The sequence below is a fragment of the Pelodiscus sinensis genome, chromosome 6, assembly GCF_049634645.1.
Source record: "Pelodiscus sinensis isolate JC-2024 chromosome 6, ASM4963464v1, whole genome shotgun sequence".
Lineage (NCBI taxonomy): Eukaryota > Metazoa > Chordata > Testudines > Trionychidae > Pelodiscus > Pelodiscus sinensis.
The window spans coordinates 44,670,185-44,693,034 of record NC_134716.1 but is presented as its reverse complement, the minus strand read 5'-3'; positions in this window follow the sequence as shown (position 1 = coordinate 44,693,034).

Genomic DNA, 22,850 nt, shown 5'->3' with positions numbered 1-22,850 from the left:
TACCTCAGATAATATTTTTGCTCATAACTGAGTAGCATACTGCTGATATAAATTGGCTCTCTATAAACCAGACTTCCTTCTGTCATAGGGCCCCCTGAAAATTGGATTATGAATATAAATAAGCATAACTCAAAGATGGTTTACATAAAATGGGATGTGTAACATTTTTTAATTTACAAGCTGCTGAAGCTGTGTATCCTATTTCTGTACATGTAGCATTCTTATGTGTGAAGTTAGAAATATGAAATATCAATTTGTCTTTAATTCTAAATGTGCTAATGGGGGCCATGAGTGATACTTTAGGAACTTAATGGCTCAATACTCATATCAACAACCTATGAATGGCTTTATGTTTTCTGAAGCAAAATGCAGGACAATTTAGCACTTTAAAGACTAACATGATGGTTTATTAGATGATGAGCTTTCGTGGGCCAGACCCACTTCCTCAGATCAAATAGTGGAAGAAAATAGTCACAACCATATATACCAAAGGATACAATTAAAAAAAAATGAACACATATGAAAAGGACATGTGTGTTCATTTTTTTTAATTGTATCCTTTGGTATATATGGTTGTGACTATTTTCTTCCACTATTTGATCTGAGGAAGTGGGTCTGGCCCACGAAAGCTCATCATCTAATAAACCATCTTGTTAGTCTTTAAAGTGCTACATTGTCCTGCATTTTGCTTCATCTACCCCAGACTAACACGGCTACATTTCTATCACTATTCTTTATGTTTTCTGTAATTCCAAACTGAGGTAGGTCCTAGAAAGACAAGTGACCATGCCACCTAGTACTTGTCAGCCGACGGTCAGGGCAGTGTGTGTGTGTATGTTTCCGAGAAAAGATTTAATGTCCGTGTCTTTACTGCTAGGACCGGGGTCCCGTCACAGAGGGTGGCCAGCAGGCCAACAGACGCCCCGTTATATAGAAAGAGCTTATTACACCTTAGATTTTAGCTGCTAGAACACAGGGGTTCCTTCGCAGAGGGCAGCCTAGGAAAGGCTGAAAAGGTGCCCCAACGGATCTTGTCACCTGGAAGTGACACAGATCCAAACGCCCAAGCTCTCCCTATGTCTGTCCCTTTATGACCGGCTGAAGTTCTTTTAAATTGTGCTTGGTTCTGTTACAGCAACTGAAGGAGTCAGGTTAAAGCTTAAACAGTTACAGGTTTATTAAAAGACTTAAAAAAGCATATGGTTACAATGGCTATTGCTCTATTTCTTAAATGCTAGCAAATATATATATGGATCTTAAAAATGGTTACAGGAAAAAGGTAAAGATAGAAAATAGAAATAATGGTACCAAGTGACAGCTTAATCTTTAAAGAGCTCTAACGCTATGTATATATATACACTTAAGCAAAGGACCACATCCAGGTACAATTTTTACCCCTTTCTGTGCCTCTCGACTCCAGCGTGTCAGGCCAGGGCCGGTCTCTCAATTCCTGGGAAAGACGAATACGAGGTGGGCGTCCCCTCTGGAACCTCGGGAGATCAAACACCTAACCCGACCAGCAGATAGATGGTAGATTGACACTCAGAGAAAATGTGCTGCTGGACCCATCTTTATACCCCTGGGGGCCCGTATCCTCTTTCTTATCTGAGATGCCGAATTGTACTGGTCCGTTTTGTGGCGCCAGTTCTTACAAGCAAGTTTCAAGTTAATTTACACTTGCAAGAGAGATAACTAAATTGTGAGTACTAGACATTTTTTTACTGGGCGAGAGATTCCTCCCCCTGCGGACGGCTGTGTGTTTGTATCAATATGGGTTAAGTCAAGGACACTCCTTGGCAGCCTCTTGGTCAGCAATTGGCATATCTCTGTTTACAGCCATTCACGGTCACACAGTCTGGGCCTTCTGCTCTGTGTGCCCTGTATGCTCCAAGCAAGCAAAAATTGATGTTATAAGGGGGGTTCCTGTCTGGCTACAGTACTGGAATCCATCTTGAATCTAGTATTTTTTCCACGGCGATGGGGAGACTGAACAAAAGGGTTTCTACCCTGGGGAAGTAAATTTAAGGAATGGAAAACAAACAGGTCTTTGTCTTCAGATGGCCTTTTAAACTGCCTCGGCAACCCTAAGAGGATACACATGAAGAAATGTAAAAACAAAAAGGATTCTAAAAAACTCTGAAAAAGATGTAGACCAAAGCCAAAGTAAAGATTGGCTTTTGTTTATTATCAAGGCCAGTGTAAACAATTGTTACTGGATGGGGGGGGGGGGGGGGACACCAGCAGCCACTGTACATCTCTCTTTCATTGATGAAGAGGGCTGACCGTATGCATGTAAAAGTTTCACACAGAGTAAGACCGATTTAATTGGGAATTTGGTCCCTTTTGGGGGGTTGGTTTCCTGGATGCCATCAGCTGAGTCCTCACTGAGCTGAGCTGGTTCAGTGTTTGTGTTGCTCTGAAGAGGGCAGTAATTCCAACTCCATGCCGTGGCTGGAGGAGACCACAGCTTTTGGCCCCACAGGTCAGGGTAGTGAGGGTCCCCAGAGGTGGCAGCCAACAGTGGCTTGATCAGCACACAGGGGAACAATCTTAAGGGAATTTCTGTGAGCAGGGATGGGATGGGAAATAGGACGGGTGGCCCTGGAGTCCTGTGCCTTCATGGCCAGTAGCAGGGGCTGGGAGCACAACTGTCAGCCAACGGTCAGGGCAGTGTGTGTGTGTATGTTTCCGAGAAAAGGTTTAACGTCCGTGTCTTTACTGCTAGGACCGGGGTCCCATCGCAGAGGGTGGCCAGCAGGCCAACAGACGCCCCGTTATATAGGAAGAGCTTATTACATCTTAGATTTCAGCTGCTAGAATTCATAATTCCTTCGCAGCGGGCAGCCTTGGGGAAAGACTGAAAGATGCCCCAGTGGATCCTGTCACCTGGGAGTGACACAGATCCAAACGCCCAAGCTCTTCCTATAACTGTCCCTTTAGACCGGCTGAAGTTCTTTTAAATTGTGCTTGGTTCTGTTACAGCAACTGAAGGAGTCAGGTTAAAGCTTAAACAGTTACAGGTTTATTGAGGAAGCTTATAAATCATATGGTTGCAATGGCTATTGTTCTATTTCTTAACTATTAGCAAAATATAGGTCTTAAAAATGGTTACAAAGAAGATAAAGATAGAAAAATAGAAATAATGGTACCAAGTAACAGCTTACTCTTTCTATGTGTACACTTAAGACAGAGGACCACATCCAGGTACCATTTTTATCCCCTTCTGTGCCTCTCGACTCCAGCATGTCAGGCCAGGGCCGGTCCCTCAATTCCTAGGAAAGACGAAAATACGAGGTAGGCGTCCCCATAGAACCTCGGGAGGTCAAACACCTAACCTGACCAGCAGGTAGAGGGTAGAATGACACTCAAAGTGAGTGTGTGCTGGGCCCATCTTTTATACTCATGGGGTCACGTATTTCTCTTTCTTATCTGTAATGCCGATTGATGCTGGTCTGTCTGCTGTGAGACCAGTTCTTACAAGGGAGTTGTGAACTTAATTTACACTTGTAAGAGAGAATTGAGATGATTAAATTGGAAGTACTGGACATTGTTTTCTCAGTGGGAAATTCCTCTCCCAGGGACTGTGTGTGTGTTCGAATCAACATAGGTGCCAGCCGGTGGCAGTCTCGCATATCCTGATCTCTCCTCATATCTATGTTTCAGCTTCTCAGGATCAGATGAGCCAGCATAGACTATGCTGATTTTATTGCTCCTTCTCTGTCCTGTATGCTTTAGGAAGGCAAATAAGATGGATGTGATGGAGGCGGGCTGTCTGGCCACAACAACCCAATGGCCACAGGGCTCAATGCACTCTTATGGGCCTCTGCATCTGGTCCCTGTCTATAGGGCTCCACACCTATCCTGCCTCTTTCCCCAAATGCCTCCTAGCCCCCACTTGGTCAATGCCCACTCCTCTGCTGCTTCTTGAGCAGAATCCCACAAGCGGCAGCAGCAAAAAGGCCAGCCTTGGCCTCCCCTTGTCTGGTGTGGGGTGCGGTCACAGAAGACCTTTTGGATTTGTTCACCTGTGTGCTGATTATGCCACTGAAACCCAACTTCTTGCCCTCTGTCCCCATCCTGTCCTACTGGGCTAGATCCTCTGATCTCCCCCAGACATGGCACAGAGTTGGGGTAACCAGCCCCCAAAAAGCAATGCAGACACTGAACCACTTCAGCTCAGAGGATGCAGTTGTAGGGCACAGAACTTAGGAAACCAACCCTCAAAAGGGATTATGACCCAAAATAAATAAGTCTTTATCTGAGTAAAAAAATCTTACACAAGGAAGGCTCATGAAGATAATCGCCCTCTTCATCAATTAAAGAGATATACATACGGGTGCCCCCCCCCATATACACATCTGGGTAACAGTTATTTACCTCATATTATGAGGCCTCATATAATGGGCTTCATAGTAAAGACACTTTTGTTTACTAAGTACCAAAGTAGGATTTAAGTAGTTGCAAATGAAAAATAAACATACCAAAGTAAGTTACTAAGTTAAAATGAGAAGAAAGTGTATAGCTAGTTTTAATACACTTAAATAAATAAATAAATAAATAGAAGGAAACTTATTAAAGGCAGACTCTTGTCCTAAAGAGCTGCTTTTGTTCTAGCCATAATTTTCAAGTCAAAGACGATTTTTTACTCTGACTTGGATCCTTAGCCCTCCGTCCAGTGTGTCACACCAACCAAAGACAAAGATCCAATAGACATCAATTTCTTAAATAGTCTTCTTCCTAGAGTGGGAATCTTTTGTTCTTCATTCCCACTTACATGAAAAACTATCTGGGTCAAAAAATGGAATCTCAGTACCAGGTGATATGATCATACACCTTACTAGCCCAATCACTTTTGTTTACAAGTTGTTAAGTTGATTGCCCAGTCATTACATTTTCTGGAGAACCAGTAATGGCTCTCATTAGCACATTTAAAACTATAAACAATCACACTACATATGTCTAACTTTACATACAAGAATGATACATTCACCAAAATAGCATATATAAATCCAGCAGATTGCAACCTTAAAATTGATAGATTACATGAGGTATTTTGCCCAAAACATCTCTGAGTTACGCAATTTTCATAAAGCATGGTGCGGGAGAACTATTACTCTCTTGTTCAGGACCAGTCAGGTTCCAAGATAGTGAGACCAGGGAGGTTCAATCTGTATTGAAAAAGTACTAAAAAGGATAGACATTGCTAAATGATAGCTGTTGGTATAAATCCAGTGGATATTTATCCAAATTAGTTATACTGAGAAGTAGTGCACAAAATCCACCATGCTGCTTGCTACTAATTAGCATCCTGTTGGTAGCTTGAGACAGAAGGACAAGGACAGACTAGGCATGGAGATTGAACTTTCTTTCCCTAAAGATAGTCTTTCTGGTTCAGACTTAAATCACAATGACAAATTATGGGTGACTTTCAGTTCCAACAGCCAGTGTCACACCTATTGGGTGGATAAATTGAGGATGTCAGATCCCAGAGCTGAGTGCCTTTAATAAGCACAGTATTTATTTTAAAACATAAAATATATTTTCAATTTCCACTTTCAGATCCAATAAAAACAAATTCTAAATACATGACTTCCATCTGAGGTAAACATGCTGTTATCAAAACCAAAACAACTTAAGCATATGGAAAGATATAATGGTCACCTAATAATGTGCATTGTTTGATATTACACTATAAAGGACAGTAGTAGTTTTGGTAATATTTTTCTAGGTAACAGTTACATTTAATAATCAATTATGTGATGTAAAGTTCAATAATACAGCCTAGATTCTGGTGAATGGATTAACTCAAATATTACCATTGGCTGATAAGGGACAACAATTCCAACCCTATGGCTCTGTGAAGTCTGTAGCTTGAGGACTTCTGTGCTATACCTTAAAATAGGGGTTCTCAAACTTTGTGATACCGCAACCCCCCTTTCAGTTGCTCGTGACCCACAGTTTGAGAAACATGGCCTTAAAAGCATCCAGAGTGATCTCAGCTTTCATATTTAGTTTACAGTCAAGTTTCTAGCCCTTTTCTGGGTGAAGATGTGTTTATATTATCAAAACTCTCTCCACTTATTCACTGTTTTTCACTGTTATCCTTCAGGACCATCAGTTATTCAGGATTTTCCATTGGGACATACAAAATACATAGTATCAATGCACTCAAAACCAATTTGTGGGGCTGTCACTAAGAGTGTCAGAGCAACCACAGGCTACCTCCTGTCCAACTGCCTGCAGCTAATTGGCTCTTGTGCTTCATGGATATACATTACCTAGGTCTAGCCACAAGGATGAAGAGATCAAAGCATGAAATCCAGGATCTCCTAGCGGTTGAAATGCTGGACTAAGAACCAATACCCATGTATTTTAATCCAAGCTTTCACGCCAAACTTCCCTGGGGTTTTAGTTAGACAACTTAACTTCTGTCTCAACATACCCATCTTTTAAATGGCAATACTTCTTCATCAACAGAACCTGACTGAAAAGGGGTTTACAGATAACTAACATTCTACAGAACATACATTGCCCATGCTTATCAGGAAAACTGCTCCTTGGATTTTTTTTGTTCAAAATGTCAGGAGCTCTTCAATGATCTCAGAGCAAGCTGCTGAGATTCAATTTTCCCATAGCAGCAAGAGGATGATGACAACAACATGAAGATCCTTCCATATCCCCTTTCAATATACATTGCATTAGTTAAGTTTTGAGATACCTCAAATAATCCTTTCCCTCCCCTTCCCCCACACCTAAGGCTATGTGTACACTGCTAGGTTTGGGGGGTTTTCAGAAAAAGATATGCAAATTAAGAACCACAATTTGAGTATCTTTTTCTGATTCTTTTTTTGGAAGAGGCTTTTTCAACATTTGGCCTGTCTACACTGGGCCAAATGTCAGAAAAAAAATCTTTCTCGGAACATCCCTTCTTCCTCATAAAATGAGGTTTACAGGGATGCTGAAATTTTTTTTGGAAAAGTAGACACATTCCTTGGATGCAGCAGAGTTTTTCCAGGATACCGGATATCTGCAGTCTAGACATAACCTAAACTCATCACTGTTATAATGTAATCATGATGAATAGGAGTTACTGAACTCTGGGATAGTGAGATTTTGTTTTCATCAGGCCTGCTCAAAGATGGAAAGCTCTGTTATGAGCATCTTCCATCAACCTCACACTGTCTACATCAGGGCTTAAATTGACTTGACTGCATCTCTCAACATAGGCACAGGAAGTAGGATTGTGGGAGGATGCCGCAGCACCCTCCAAGCTTTGTGCCCAGCTTGGTCCCACACCAGGGGCCCAACCACCAGCCTGCACACAGGAGTTTCTCTGCCACTGCCACCCAGGGTCCCAGTCACTGGGCTCCACCCCTGGCCACAGTGCAGGACTCTGCAACCACCCTCAGCTGTGGCCCCAGTCCGGAGTGTTGAGAGACATGGACGGGGGCAGGAGAGAAAGGCACAACTCAGCACCCCACCATAAAAATTGTTCCAACTCCACCAACTGTCAATGGTTAGAATTTTTCCCCTTTCATTAGTGACACAGCAGGGTTAGCCTTACTTTCTATTGTAGTCCAGTCCTAAGACAATAATACTAAGTGCAACAAACAAACAGGTTTTCTGTGTCATCCAGGCTCAGCGCAGAGTACTTTCCCACTGTCCTACAGAGTGCTGGCTCTTAGTGTTTCTTCCCCTCTGAGAGTCTCTCTTCTTTCAAGGCTAATCACAAGAGCCAGCCGCACTCCTGATCTTCCTGAGACAACCCTGCTGCAAGGTTTACTGGAGGAATCACCATTTTTCTCCTCTCCCACCTGAGCCCTGGTATACCTTTCTAGGTAGTCTGTGATCCCATCTCAGCTGGGTCTAAAACAAGCAGCCTAGCCAATCAAGATCAGCTGGGAGGGTAGCTGATCAGTTACAGGCAAAGTTGGAACCAATTGCCTCTAAGAGGCTAGCCAGCCTGTAACAAACCCATCCAAAGCAAAGAATTAGTGTTGTAATAGATTCCTGTGTGATAAAGATGATGCTTTGTAAGAAAGTGATTGACATGAAAAGTTTTGTATAAAAATAAATATCCAAACCTGAAATTTCTATATCAGTGATGTTGGATTATACTACTTTAATTAATCTGTTATAGGCATTTCTAATGTTTGCAGATCATTAGTGCTTAAGCCCTAGGTCTTGGCACTGAAGTGACAAATAAGTTAATGATGATTTAATCAAAAAGAATCTCATAAAGAATCATTCCAAAGAGTATACATGGTGTTTTATTTTATCCATAACAGGTTTAAACATAAGTGGTCACCATTTTGATTAATCTTAATGGCTAGTAAATTCTTGGTACAATGTATAAATCAGCCTTGTGAATAGGAAAATACTGAGTAATGCATTTCTGGTTCACTATTTCAATAAATAACGAGTTATAATAAAATTTGTGAAACTTGGAAATTACAAATGTTTTAACGAATGTTATGTTATATTATAATCTGATCAAAATATTTTGATAACTACATGTTGGCCCAAATTTTACTTCTCATCCAAATAACTAATCATCTTGTGTTTTAGTAATGCTTAATTATGATGTGGGTTCTTAAATATTTCACATGCAATTTGGATTCTTTGTAAGGCTACCTTCTGCTTTATTATACATGATGATCAGACATTGTGTACTAGTTTAGTTCTTACTCTATATACCTTTAAAACCCTGGAAAAATTCAAATACTTACACAACTCTCCATATGATCACATTTTGCTATTTGCAAATAAAACCATATTTTACATGTTATTTTTTTCATATACTGTAACAGATTTCAATTATTTTTGATTCAAGAAATGTATTCCTTATACTTCACAAAGTAAATCCAAAATAAATTCTCTAAGTTTACAACAAATTTTAAAAAAATGCTCCAGAGGTTGAGTAATGGTGAGGAAAGATGCTTAAATTTATAGTTAAATAATAAAGATTAAGATAAAGAGTTCAATTTCCCCTTTGTTGTACTGTTCTGAACCCAGTAAGCTATAAGTTTGATTTAACACAGGTGGCCAAATTACAATGATAACACAGCTATTCATAACGCGATACAATTTGATTTTGCATAACACTTTCTGACAACAGTACAGAATTTGACAGCATAAGCCATCCTAACACAAATGAAGAAAAAAACAGATACAACACTGATAAACCTTTTGAGGACTATGATAACTTGCTTTTAATGCTGTGTGTTATTGAATACTAATAGAAAGTATTGCCTCTGAAAGCATATTGAAGCATGGAATGTTGAATCAGGTCACAAAAAAAATTGTCAAGGAGAAATTAGGGAGAGATAAACCCTCCCCACAACATTTTATGGTTTTGGCTTTATTATAGCTTATAACCATCATATTAGCAGTTATCTTACCAATAAGATGGGAAATCTCATTTCCTCCTCTATCCCAAATACACAATAAATCCCAAGCACAATATCTCTTCTGTTTCATGCTGACATTGCATAGGGGACTAGTCTGTCTCTCACAGATTAAACCAGTTGTATCTCAAGTCTTCTAAAAAGAGTTTGCATTCTTACTTACCATACACAATCATGGTGTTTCCATGCACAACTGTTCACAGGAAAATATGCACATATCTTTTAGGGTTGCCAGATGGTTTCAACAAAAATTGTGGACACACTTGACATTGCATCACTATCTACATTACATCTTATTTAGAAAATACTGGACATTTATATTTTCTCAATTTGTTTCCCGAACAGAGAGCTCAAATACTGGACTGTCCGGTTCAAAACCAGATACCTGGCAACCCCGATACCTTTGCAAATCCAGCCCAAAAAAGTAATTGTTTTATTTAACAGCACACTAACTTTGGTCTAAGTAAAACAGGATTTTCTTTTTTACAGGCCACACTATTTTCTACAAGACTGAATGGTTCTGAGAAAAAAGAATCTACTGAAATAATAGGCACAATTACTGAAATGACATCATTCTGTACGTCTGCAGAAATCACTGAAGTTTATTCCAGAGTAAATCTGATATTAAAGTCCCAGGAGTTCAATATCATGTCTAAATGAAAAAGCATTAAGAAATGAGAAATTAGGAATAGACAACTGGATGGGACTGTTGGGTCACTTACTCCAATCCCATTAACACAGGTAACAGGCATATAATCCCATGAGCGTTTGGTATTCCTTTTAAAACTATTTAGGTTGTCTGTTCCTATTCTTATAAAGACTATTCCAGAACCAGTCTTCTAATGGTTAGAACCTTCTGATTGCCAGCCTGAATTATCTCATGGCCAGTTAATACCTAAGTTTTCTTGAGCCGACATTGTCTTTTAACTTAAATAGCTCTTACCCAACTCTAGCCTACCTAAAATGTCTTTACAAGGAACAATCATCTTCCTTCTGCACCTTTGGTCAAATAAGACAAATAAGACAAGTTATTTTAGTCTTGTAAGATAAGTCCTCCATTTCTTGTGTAACAATATGGCTTTTCTGTAGCCATGTTGGAAGGCCTGTGCTAGCCCTGAACCAAAGCTGCCTTCTGTAGCCAGACTGAAGAGTAGCAGCCATTACTGTAAGGCCTGGAGTCACATACTCAGTTTCATCTAAATTGTATTACAAAGTGTCACACCAGGCTGTGAGAAGGGGACTGAATTATTTGCCCTGGTAGCTCCCCCACTGTCACCAGATAAAGAAACAGATCTCAAGATAGGTAAAGAAAACTTAAGTAACACCATTCTGTCTAGCAAGAAACTACTTATCAATAGAGGATGTTGTGATATCCTCATCCTATGATCATTGTCACTACACTTTCCTATTGTTTAACTGTGTGATCTCTGTCTGGTTTGTAACTGTTTCTGTCTGCTGTATAATTAATTTTGCTAGGTGTAAATCAATTACGGTGGTGGGGTATGATTGGTTAGGTAATTTTGTTATGATTGGTTAGTAAAATTATACTAAAATAATTGGTTAAGGTATAGCTAAACAAGACTAAGGTTTCATTATATAAATTGGGGTTCAAGGAGGAAAAGAAGGAGGAATATCAGAAACAACAGAAGGAAGAAAAGGCTAGAAGAAGACCAGGAGGAGGGGGGGGAAGACCTGGAAACCAGAACTCAGAACTCACCTCCGAGACACAGCCTAAGACCAGAGAGAAGGATACTGCCTGACCAACAGGGGAAGTCTGCCTGCCTTTTATCAGGATTGTTGAGCATGACCCTGTGTGCTTAGCATGTGCATTCTGCTTGTTTGGGAATTGTCAATAAATAGAGGATAAGGATATTACCGTGTGAGGCTCTTTCAGTGGCTAAAGATCCTGCCAATCCGCGTGTTGTTACACTCTGAGCCCTAGGAATTGGGTAAGGGTGGGGGTGCATCTAGACTGGCAAAATTATTGCCAAATCTTGCCGCCTGTCTACACTGGCTGCGAGTATTTGCACAAGAACACTGACTTTGTACTGTACTAAATCAGTGGTTCTTGCGTAAATACTCCGTCGCTCCCGCTCAGGGATAAGCCATTTTGTGCAAGTATTCTTGCACAAGAGAGCCAGTGTAGACAGCCAGGTTAATTTCTTGTGCAAGAAAGCCTGTTGGCTAAAATGGCCATCGGAGCTTTCTTGCCCAAGAGAGCGTCTACCCTGGCACTAATGCTTTTGTGCAAAAGAAAATATTTTGCGCAAAGGCACATGCCAGTATAGACGCTCTCTTGCGTGAATACTTTTAACGGAAAAACTTTTCCATTAAAAGTATTTGCACAAAATCATGCCAGTCTAGACGCAGCCTGGGTGTATAAATTAATAGGGTTGCACCTTGAGCCCTAGGGTGCAACTGGGCAGAGGCGTGTGTCCCTACAGTGTGGAAGGGATAGAGAAATTTGTGTGGGTAACACCTGGTCATCCTAGTAGTCCTCCTCCCCTGGTACAGCCTAGAATTGCATTTGTCTTTTTTATGGCCGCACCAGTTTGGTGGCACATAGTCATCCAGTGATCGATCAACTTGCATACCACAATCTCTCCTCTTCTTCCATCATGAAGAAGCTATCCACTACATGCACACACCCAATGACCGTTCATTTGCTGATTACGTTTCTTATTATTCATTGAAAAGCAAAAAAAAAGGGGGGGGGTCATGAAAGAGCTGCTGTCTCAAGGATATTATTAAATGTGGGCAAAAAATGGATTTGCCGGCAAGCCTGAAAAAAAAGTTTGTTTCAGAATGAACTGAAAATAATTTTTAAGTGCCCATCAAATTGAAACACATTTTGAGTTGGATGAAACAAAATGAGTATGAATTGCCGGCATGAATGGCAAGGGATCCTCTGCCTTAGACACGCTTCATAGAGTGTGTGTCTGTCTGAAGGATTTTTTCGGCACATGCATGAATCTGTGAACTTTTAAAATTATGAAAGGGCTGCATAGACTTTACTGTGTGAAGGTACCCATGTTTCTGTCTCATTTCCTCAGGCAATTTTATACTTTATGGCCCTTTTGAGTTTCCCAGCTGCACATTATTGTAGTGTTGAGCCTGTCTTCCTGTCCTTATACAGAAAGTGGAATCCTTACATTCCCCATAAAGAAGGGAAAGATACAATTCCTAATTTCACTAATTCTACATGTATTCTACATTGCCATTTATCTGTATACAGCAAACATTGAAAGTGTTCCTACAGCATACAAATGACTATTCTCTTCTTTCTGGAATAGGGAAAGTTGCAGAGATAAAATTTAGCTCAAAATCTTCAAAGGTGGGGCTGGGGGGAGAGGTTTGTTGTGATATTTTAAGCAACCAATAGTTTTAACAGTGTTTATGGTATTCTGGCATTTTTACTTCTAGTCCTGGGCAGCAGAATACAGTTCAACAGGGGATGTGTGTTTTGGGCATAGGCTTGACAAAGTATTTTACATTAACAATTCTTCAGAAACCACTGAAGATGGACACATTATGTGTTTAACATCTAGTGTAATATTTATAATGTAGATGCTGGCCACATGGCATCATAAACAAGGATCATGGGCATACGCTGTACAAACAATTAAAATCTGCCCTGAAGACTGAGATCCTGGAAACTGCCCAGAAAATACAAGAAACAAAAAAGCCCTGTTTTTTGTCTAGAACTCTGTACTGGAGAATGCATTCAGATTTTCTCAATGGGATTTTCTGAACTACTTGATCAACTGTAACAACTTCGGGCAAAATTGTTTCAGAAAAACCATTGCTCTTCTTCATGGTTTCCAAGTGATCAGTTATTCCCTCCTCTATTATCTTTCCTTTTTGAATCTCTCTCTGTTTCCTGATCCTGCCTTGGACTGAAGCTAAAAGTTACAAAACTATGCACAGGAATTAATAGAAATCTCTCAAGAAAGCCCTTTCTCATTAGATTTCCACTCACATCTTCCAGATAGATTTTCAATAAATTCTCAGATTTTTGTGTTTACCCAGATGCCAAGCCTTTCACAGTTCATCTGCACTAGCAACATTTTTCTTCAGTGACTAATGACAGTGAATGTAATGGGCTTGATCCAAAGCCTACTGAAGCCAGTAGGAGTCTTGCCATCAACTTCAATGAGCTTCATATGAGGGCCAATATCCATACTCAACTGGATTCTAACCCAATCCACTCCAAGCGGGCTATTTTAAAAGCACTTGATACCAACATTCTGTCATCCAGCATGAAAAGTAAGTAAAGTCATATCAAAGTTATATTATTGATTCATGGCCAGTTGCCTACAGCTGAGGAAATCCTAAAATCCTACAGATTCATCCTCCTGCTTAGGAAGTTGAAGATTCAACCTGTATAACTAACATAAAAGAACAGAAGAATCAATAGTTTGACTAATGTGTTTGTCATTTACGAACAAAGATAGCCCATGCTATCACTGTAAATTATTTAGTACTGAATTAGAATGAGTAACAAGTACCATCATTTTCTCAAGTAGTCAAACTAATATTCAAGGTTTCAATGAAACTACAGTGAAAGATCAGCATTGATTGAGACCCAGTTTCAGAATCAAAATGAGTCAATGAGTCCCAGGTATTACTGCAGCATTAAAAGTTAATTAAGGAAGTAAAAACAGGATGAGAAAAAACCACATTTATTTCAAGATGTTCTAGTGGTAAATGGATTTGATGAAAAATGTAGCCTTGATTGATTCATTTGCAGCTTTATCATTTGTACAAGAAACCTTTTTCTGCACTTCAAGACTATATTGTTTTCATTCTAACTCTTGCTTCTACAATTTGATGCTTCGTTCTGTATATATAAGAATACAATGCAAGCAATGTAGGAATCTTTGCTACTAAGGAAAGGATTATTTTCAGGTTATATTCAAGTTTTAACCCTGTCACACAGTTCCATTGCTTTCCAGCCGACAGTTTTAAGAAACTGATTATTTGAAATCAACCTCTTTGCCTGGGAGGACAATTGAAGACACTTCTCCTGAATCAATTGTCTTATTCTGAGCACAATGTAATGCAATTTCTGCTGCTATGTTGGCAACACTATAGGCAAATTATACATTGCCCCACTGACCCTGTATTTTAAAAGACTATTTTTGTATTGGATCATGATATTACAATATAAAAGACTTTCACAATGCAATCTTTGCTTTAAACATAGTTCTGTTACAATATTTAACATGTGAAATGTGCTAATTTCTGTGCAATCACTGCTAGACTTTAGTATGCTGAAATTTGTGGTCTGATGACCTGTCCACGTGAGTCAGAAAATGCTTGTGAACATATTTAAAATGGTTACAAAAGTGGAAGGAACAAAACGAGACCAATTTGTATTTCAAAGAACTGGAAATTCGCCATGCCAACCCACCCTATAACAGAACATTACAGGCAGTGGTGAAATATGAGCTACTGATCATGTCTCCTTCTTTAGTATTAAAAATTAAAGAGGGATATCTTCATTTCTTTTGATTTATAACATACAAAAGACTAGGAAAAGAGTAATGCCAAACAAAGTTTATGGGTGATAGTGGACATGATCCTGGATATAATCTTGTTCTGCAGTACACAAAAAAGCCAATGTAATTTGTGTGATACATGCATTCGATGGACTAATGAGAAAACAGACCACGTCTACTGAACCAGAACATTACTTACATTTTTGGGTACCTGAGTATCTGGACAAACTAGAGGAAAGTCAGAAGAATTAAAATGAATAAGAAGATGAAAGATTTATCTGATTTCCATTCAGGTTTGGGTAAATGATTACTACAGGGCATATAACAATGAGCTACATGTGTCTAAAGTGTGCAAACACCAAGGAAAGAGAATAACAGTTTAGTGTTGTTGAAGCGGTTATAACAAGGAGTAATCAAATGAAGTTAAGCAACAAAAATTGTAGCTTGAGTATCAGAGAAAATTACCTAGCTTCGTAAGTCTCCCAAGGGCAATGGTGGAAGCCTCATCAATAAATTAAAGTAAATCTTACTGAGCACTCAAGATCTTACTGGAGGGAACAATTCTGTAGTCTTACGGTGTTGAAAATCTAATAAAATCTTCTTCTTTCACCCTTCTAATAAGGGTTTGTAAAGGTATAAGCATAAAAGAGGAGCATGGAAATAAACTTACGAAACTGCTTCACTTTAAAAGGTAACTGAATGAGGTACAAAGAAACAGTTTCCTCTCTAAAGCCATCAAAGTTCAAGGTTCCTTTCTATAGGTTTGATCCGTATGGATAAGTCCTGCTAAGGGTAAAGTCTCTCACCAGCAAATAGCTCAAAGAGTTATGCATTGAAGAGGTCCTATAACAAAGACTAAACAATACTGGGCAAACATAAGAATGTCATAGCCATCACTAGATTTAGCTTCAAGACTTGACTTTGAGCAACTGCAACAGCTATCCATGCCTATATTCAGTAACACTGAAGACAGATTCTTCTGGTTTCATCCACAATAAGGCACGAGAGCTCTCCATGATAAATTCCTGCAGGAGCGTCAGAAAGACCTACCATTCATCCATGCTGAAACAGAAATGGAACTGAATACACACAAGAGCTGGTCAAAAACTAAAATGTATTTCTCTACTAACATTTGCATTGGAAAAGAATGATATTTCATCAGCACAATTTTCAATCTCTTGATAGTGTAAAATGTAAATCTCAGCCCTGGAAAAAATATTCCATTTTATGATTGAGGACAAGGACTTAGTATAATATATAGCAAAATCACGGGGCAAGACCCAACCTATTCTTACCCTTGTTGAGGCCCCAAGCAACAACTCATTACAATGGTTTTTACAACACATCGCAATGAACTAGCACCTATATCAAACACACTGATCACATCGTTAATTTAAGGATATAAAAATAGATTTCCTCATTTTTGCTTCGTTATAACATGGCATGAGTCTATTTCAGGCATTTATCTGGAGCCCATTTATCATGTTAGTACTGTAATTTATAAATTTAGATAATTGTATTTTATGTTCAATACAGAGGCAGAAAATTAAATAAAATTCCTCTAGCAAAAATATGTTGATAGCTAGGACATCTTTTTTTATCTTCCCTTTTAACATCCACAAAATGTAAATAGATCCAGGCCATTAACCTCCTCCTCCAGAAAGGGCAATCAAATCTGTACTCTCAAAGCTACCACCACACAGTAAACAGCAGGTATAACACTGCATTTCATTTCATACCCATTTGGACAAACTGCATAATGTCATTTCTGAGAAATGCCCACATATTGTGACAAAAAGAATGTTCCAGCAATCCATACTACTTGCCTATTCTTTTTTGTGCCTCTTTTGAAAAACACCAACAAATAAGTTAATTTCACCTAATCTTTCTTAGGCACATTACTTGTGCATCAGAATAATTATTTGTCCTAGGAGAGCACCCCATGCTACAGGGCCAGCCCACAACATTTTGGCACCTGAGGTGAGGAGCTCAAATGACATCACCATGCCTCCTCTCTTGGGCCAAAACTTTGAAAGGTCTCAATTCTCTGGGTCCTAGTGGCACCCCCCCACCACCACCACAGTCTGGCACCTGAGGTAGCCAGCTCAGTTCGCCTCATGGTAAGGCCAGCCCTGCCATGCTACAACATTTTGTCTAATTGTATAATATTACTGTAATGCCTGAGGATAAATTTGCACTGTCTATCTTCAAGAAAAAATTAGTAATTATATTTGCTTTAGAGCAAGCCAGAGTCAAGGTGTCCATTCCATTCCTAAAGGACTATATACAATTATTTAGAGTCAAACCAAAAATGGATACGAAGTTCTTAACAAAGAAGAACACACAAGAAAAAAGATAACCTTCTGTGAAGAACCTTCTGTAAGTGAAGAGTATCTGCTATGGACAATATAGAGATTCACAACTCCCAACTGTATGAACTCTGATGTTACTTTTTTCTTTGGATTATCTTTACCTAATGAGGACTGCATTGTTTTAAATGAGTTTTTCATTGCTGATACTACCAGTTGAAACCCAGGTATCCTCTGGACAGACACAGTATAGCATGTGCATGGATTGCACAAACTTCATGGTGTCTTGACTGTGAACCTTGCTCTTGATCTGGAGAAAACACCTTTCATAGTAGAGCTGTAGAGTACATTCGTCCCTGTAGCATGGGTCTAAATAGCTGTGCAGATGGTGCACACTGCTTAAGTGAGCAAACACACTCCAGAACCATAGGTCATGTACCCTACTCTGCTCTCTACAATGCCCAAGCAGAGTGCTTCCTATCCCATGCTGCTTTGTTTATTAGCATAGTGTCCTAGTGCCTCCCTGCTACCAGAACCTTTCCCCAATGCCTCCTCCCTTTCAGACTTTCATTGCCACTTGTAGCTGTACATTGCAGTGTGAATGCAGCCTGTTTTTCACAGCTTTTTGTACCCTACATTCTGCCACTGGCATAGGCTGGTTTCCCAGCCTAGTTGTTTGTACTGGCTTTTGTCACTTAAAAAAAATACAACATAAATGTTCTTTTTAAATCTGTTTGCATTTTCTAGAAATCTGAAAAATAACCCATTCAAAAGAAAATAATATATTTTAAATTATTGTTTCATTATCAATTGACTTTCTAAAATGTGATTTAGTTTTTAGTCCTGATCATCTTCATGTGCACTGAAAAAATACGTCAAGAGGAAGAAAAATGACCTATAGAATGCAGAGTTATAGACAGCCAGGTAAAGCAGTAATGGGGAGCACAATCAAACAAAAATGAAGAATAGCCCTTAAAAGGACCTTCTAGAGTCTGAAATGCAGCAGTAAATTGGCAAAATGTTAAGCAGATTGAGTGATGAAGATTAAAGCACACATGCAAGGGTCATGTTGCATAGTAGCAGTATGCAATTGACACAAGCCATGCACAGAGCTCATTAGCCTGGAAAGGTGACAGCTGCTAAGGTTCATATGACCACCTTTGATGCTGCTTATTCCCATCTCTTGTTAGACAAAAGCCAAAGAGCCAATTAGTGCACCAGTGATCACTTGATTGCTTCTTGGCTTAGGGAAGGTGGAGCTAGGTAAGGATCATTAGGCATCTTGGCGTTAGAACGGAAGCTGAGGGAACTTGAGGGTGGAGGAGAGAAACTCTGTGGAGAAAAGCTGACAGGGATCTGGTAAGCCCAAATTTGTTCAGCAGAGAAAAGATAAACTGGGAAGATCCATAGAGAATCCAGAGACTTGAGAATCAAGGGAAGACTATTTAAGCACAAATTATGGGGAAGCAGCCCAAGGGAGCTTGACATTAGTAACTGTTTACCCAGGCCAGTTACATGCCTGAAGAAGCAGATCTAGCTTCTTAATACAGGTTCTTGTGCTAGAACCTAAAGTAGAGAATAGGCCTATGTTCTCTATCAGCCCCAGAGGACAGGGCATGGAAAGGACACTGAGCTCAAGGTGGGGCTGAGGAATGAGCCAACGAATGGGCTGAGGAATAGTCCAGAAGTACGGGATGGAGAAGGGGTTGAAGTGTCTTTTGTGTTTGGATGTTTTATGAATTTTTGAGTTGGACCTTTTTATTACCCCAGAAGATAACTAAACTTTATGTGACTGTCACAGAACTGAAGTGGGAGGCAGACTGCTGGCAGCAGATATTGGAGACAAAGGCCTTGTCACACCTTCTTCAATTCTGTGATGCACGGGTTGCCAAAGGGAGCTTGCAGTACATTGGTTGATGTAGGCCCACACAAATATTTTTGAGAGGCCCATGGCATCTCTCTGCCATAGTAGCCACACTTTGGGTATGTCTACACTACCCCCCTAGTGCGAACTAGGGGGGTAATGTATGCATACCGAACTTGCTAATGAAGCCCGGGATTTGAATTTCCCGGGTTTCATTAGCATAAAGCCGGCGCCGCTATTTTTAAAAGCCGGCTAGTGCGAACCCCGTGCCGTGCGGCTACACGCGGCACGGTCTAGATAGTTCGGATTAGAAGCCTAATTAGAAGCCTAATCCGAACTATCTAGTCCGTGCCGCGTGTAGCCGCGCGGCACGGGGTTCGCACTAGCCGGCTTTTAAAAATGGCGGCGCCGGCTTTATGCTAATGAAACCCGGGAAATTCAAATCCCGGGCTTCATTAGCAAGTTCAGTATGCATACTTTACCCCCCTAGTTCAAACTAGGGGGGTAGTGTAGACATACCCTTTGAGACTGCAATAGGCTTTGATTCTGGGCAGCATACTAGCAAAGAAATCCAGTTAGGCCAGCTGGCTTTTTACACACCATCTACTACATGGAAAAGCCACATGTTAAAAGTCTCTGGGGAAAAAAAGTGAACTTATTGATGTAGAAGCTGTCACTCTGTATAATTAAAACAGAAATGTTTGTGGGGCTTGTTGGTGAACTATTTTCCAAGGGCTTGTTGTTCTCTCAAGTGTCTGCCCTGTCTTTATTATCACGCTTCTTTATTGATACCATAGATACAGCAAGTGCAGACTCCTCAGGCGTTGTTCTCTTAGTGACACTCACTGATCTAGGTACAGCTGATATGATTCTTTTAAAAGGTAGAAAGATAACTTTTAAAGGTAAAAAATTAAGGGACAAAGTGTGGTAGGTGGAGGAGGAATGCTTTCAAGATTATATACACATGTTTTTGCATTTATTTTTCATCATCCATAGCTTATTTTTGAAAGAAAAATTACATTCTAAATTTGTCATTTCTTGAACCTACTGCAACAAATAGAACACAAAGCTTGAAATAAAATGTCAGTATCAGCTGCTTAAACTGGTAGCTGCAACCCAGCTGACTCATTTATTATGGTAGAACTGCAAAATACAGACTGCTTTTTGAAGCTTTTGATTAATTTAGTGCTGGCTTGACAACTTTGGAGACCAAAATCATCCATCAAAAGAACAGCTACGGCTTGGGGAGATGTTGTATTATGTGCCCAATGCAGCTTCACCTACATACCCATTACAGTCTCCATCTGTTGCAGTTATTCCATTACAGTGGACTAGGTACTGTAGCTATTTTCTTATACATAGAACAGGAAATAAATGGTCACTCCGTGGAACTTACTGATATATATTGGTTTTTTAATGAAAGCCACCGGAACTCTGTCACCCTTGTATACACTTACAGTGGTGCATAGTATGCATATATAGCACATACCGCTACCATGGATATCAATAGCAGCAGACACAGTGAAATGCTACTTAGGCAAATAAAGACACTCCAGAACCTCAAGGTATGTATACTACAGAAAAGGTTCTGAAACTGGGGGGCATGTCCCCTAGGAAAGCCAGGTAGTATATTCTGGAGAGCATGATAAACTTTAGGGGAAAATAAACTTACTGAGCACCTTCAAAGTTGGGTGTCTGGAAAGTAGTGACTCAGGTGTCAGATACCGAGTGTGAAAAAACATCAAGACAGGAAGTGGCAGGTAATAGGTACATATATAAGAAAAAGCCCCAAATATCAGGACTGTTCCTATAAAATCAGGACATCTGGTTACCCTAGCAGTGCTGCTGGCCATGCACCCAGCTCTACAGGTATTGCCACTGCCAGCAGCAGAGCAGAAGTATGGCATGGCCACCCTTCTGCACTGTAGTGGTATGCTGCTGAGTCTTGTCAGAGCCTTTCATTGCTGCATGTAGCTACAAACCACAGCATAGACACAGCCTTCTTTAGACTACAGCATATAGCTACAGAATCTTCCTCATTTCTGCCAGTACAGCCTAGGTCTTTGGCTGACAGGATAGTTCAAATCCCCATGCCCATTCTATTACAGACTTCTCAGACAAATACGCATGGCTATTTTATTCTCTAGGCCAGTGGTCACCAACCAGTAGATCGGGATCTTCCGATAGATCTTGGAGCCTCTAATAGGTGATCCGGACTGGTTTGACTGGAAAGCTCTCAAGCACTGGCACTATAGTTGTTCCTCCACCCACTGTCATGTTGCTCCTGCCCTCTGCCTTGGAGCTGCACCCTGGGAGCCTCCTGCTTGCTGTGCAGGGTGTGGGAGGGGAAAAAGGGAAGACATTGATGTCAGGTGTCCCTTCTCCCCCCACATCCACAGAGAGAGAAGAGGATGGAGGGAGCTTGGCAATGTGAATCTCTGTCACTCTGCCATTCTCACAAACACACACTGTCCTTCACTCTCATCTCCTGATCCAACACATATGTGGGGGATTGTTGTTACTTCTTTTACTGCTTGCAAAGTGAGTTATTTTTGGTTTGTGACTGGTCAGTGCATTTCATGATTTTCATTTCTCTCTTACACTTACATTTAATTCTTTGGGTAGTGAGTTCTAAAATGCCTAACCTGTCGTGGCTGCAGTAATTATCCCTATGGTAATTGCTGCTCCTGGGAATGGCTGGCATGTTCCTGCGGCCCCTAAGAAAGGCAGAACAGGGGGTCTCCACATGCCAACCTTGCCTGCAGGCACCACTCCTGCTGCTCCCATTGATCAGTAATGGGAAATCATGGCGAGTAGAAGCTGTCAGGTGTCACATGGCACCATGGAGCCATTGCTGTACAAGTCAGCTGCTTTCAGGAGCAGTGCAGGACCAGGGCAGAAGTAAGTCTGCCTTAACCCCACTGCTCCACTACCCAGAAGTTGTCTCAGTTAAATGATGGCCAGCCAGAGCCTGCTTCCTGAACCCCTATCCCAGCCCTGATCCTCCACCTGCACCCAACCTCCTGTCCCAAACATGAGTCCCCCTGCACACAAACTCCTTCCCAGAGCCTGCACCCTGAAACCCCTCCTGGACCCCAATCCTCCACCCTGGGATAAGTCAAGAGCCCCTCCCATACTCCCAAGACCTCAACACCTACCCCAGCCTGGTGAAAGGGAGTAATGATGGGGAAGGCCTCAGAGAAGGAGTGGAGCAGGGGCAGGGCCTCAGAGAAGAGGCAGAAAGGAAGCAGGGTAAAGGTATTTGGGTTAGAGGTAGATCTTAGGGTATGTCTACACTGCCACCCTAGTTCGAACTAGGGTGGCTAATGTAGGCAATCGAAGTTGCAAATGAAGCCCGGGATTTAAATGAAGCCCGGGCTTCATTTGCAACTTCGATTGGCTACATTAGCCACCCTAGTTTGAACTAGGGTGGCAGTGTAGACATACCCTTACATTGCACTTACATTGAAAAAGTGATCTTGCGGTTAAAAAGGTTGGAGACCACTGCTCTAGGCACTATAGGCTACAGAGAGGCCTTACTCACGGTAGTAATTATTTGTTGCTATTTAGCTAAGCCCAATGTAAGCTGAGGAGATTTCATACTCCATTACTGAAATCAACATGGTCCACTGGGCAGAACACTATACTGGGGGTAATGAAATCCAAATATTCCTGGCTTTTTCATTAACTCAGAGTAACTTATCCAAAGTCTTAGCTTCTCCATTGGTAAAATGGAGATAATCTCTCCTTATTGTTGTACAATACTTTG